General features: G+C 40.9%; 1 protein-coding gene across 1 annotated transcript in view; it reads right to left on the bottom strand.

Moving 5' to 3' along the window:
- LOC101650302 (monocarboxylate transporter 1-like) overlaps positions 1-1,483 on the bottom strand; it is a 22,162-nt gene that overhangs the window by 10,660 nt on the left and 10,019 nt on the right. The gene's annotated exons all lie outside the window — the stretch shown is intronic.

The raw sequence follows: 1,483 nt of genomic DNA, 5'->3' as shown, positions 1-1,483 counted from the left end.
TGTGCACTGGGAGTCATGGTGTCGGCTTTAGGTGCTTGTTAATGTTACCTGTGCACTGGGAGTCATGGTGTCGGCCTTAGGTGCTGATGCCTGGACTGCTTGTTAATGTTACCTGTGCACTGGGAGTCATGGTGTCGGCCTTAGGTGCCGATGCCTGGACTCCTTGGTAATGTTACCTGTGCACTGGGAGTCATGGTGTCGGCCTTAGGTGCTTGTTAATGTTACCTGTACACTGGGAGTCATGGCGTTGGCCTTAGGTGCCGATGCCTGGACTGCTTGGTAATGTTACCTGTGCACTGGGAGTCATGGCGTTGGCCATCATTTTCAGAGAAGAAAACACTCACCACTACTTGGACCACACACCCAAGTCCTGTTCTTCACGAAATGAAGTATTTTTCTCTCTCTCTTCAAAGGACTCCATAAATTCTCTACCACTGATAATCAATGACGCATTTAACGTGCAACTTGTAAAAACCCATAATATACACCCTCTAAAAACTTCACAAATAGTATTTCCTTTATAATTTCTATTTCTGACAACATATTTTTCAATACTTACGTTGTTTTTACTTTCCTTAGAATTCAAAGGCTGACTTGAAAAATTCAGGCTGGATATACTGATAATTGTAACCCACTAGACCAGCAAACTTTTGAGATGGAAAAGCTAATCCTGTCCCTTACAACAATTTTAAAATTATTCGCCATAAATATATTTTCACAAACAAATGAAATCACCATTATCTGAATTACATCCTTTAAAACTTGTCAATTCTACTTCAGAGCCACATGTATGTACTGAAAGAGCCCATATAGCTCGAGGGCTGAAGTTTGTCCACCTCTGCACTAAACACGTAACAATTTCTAAAATAAGATGCCATTTGAAATGTAAGATTTTCAGTTAATGGACTGGAAAGTTATCTCAGTAACACTTGCCTTTTATCTAGTTGCTTCTATTTAAGGTAAGTCCCCCATCCCCCTATGATGTGACTAGAAAGGTCCCTAAAGGAGCTTGATCAATGAGTCACAATTGGTAAAAATAAACCTTACTGCCAAAAGCTGGTGGTTTTAAATAAAAGGTTTATCTTTTCTTCTTTTTTTAAGTCACCTAATACTAGTAAAGAGCAGAGTTGGACTGTAAGATAATGAATAAGTAGCAGGTGAAACAGGTTGGAAGCCAACTTACCTGTCTAGAGAGATCAAGTTTTCCCTTTGGAGCCTACGTGTTGGGCTGCTAACCACAAGGCCAGCAGTTCAAATCCACCTGATACGCCATAGGAGAAAGATGAGGCTGTCTACTTACATAAGTATTTATGGAAACAGTTCTTTCACATAAAACTACAACATAAGATAGGCTGGATAAACAATCTAGAGGAGAAAACAACAGGACTGATGGTTGGGGGGGTGTGGGGAGGGAGGGGAAAAATGAGGACCTAATGCCGGGGGCTTAAGTGGAGAGGAAATGTTTTGAGAATGATGAGGGCAA

Source organism: Echinops telfairi, unplaced genomic scaffold, assembly GCF_000313985.2.
Source record: "Echinops telfairi isolate 266 unplaced genomic scaffold, ASM31398v2 ScPeMD7_443;HRSCAF=831, whole genome shotgun sequence".
In the NCBI taxonomy this organism is placed as follows: domain Eukaryota; kingdom Metazoa; phylum Chordata; class Mammalia; order Afrosoricida; family Tenrecidae; genus Echinops; species Echinops telfairi.
This window is presented reverse-complemented; position numbering and strand designations above follow the sequence as displayed.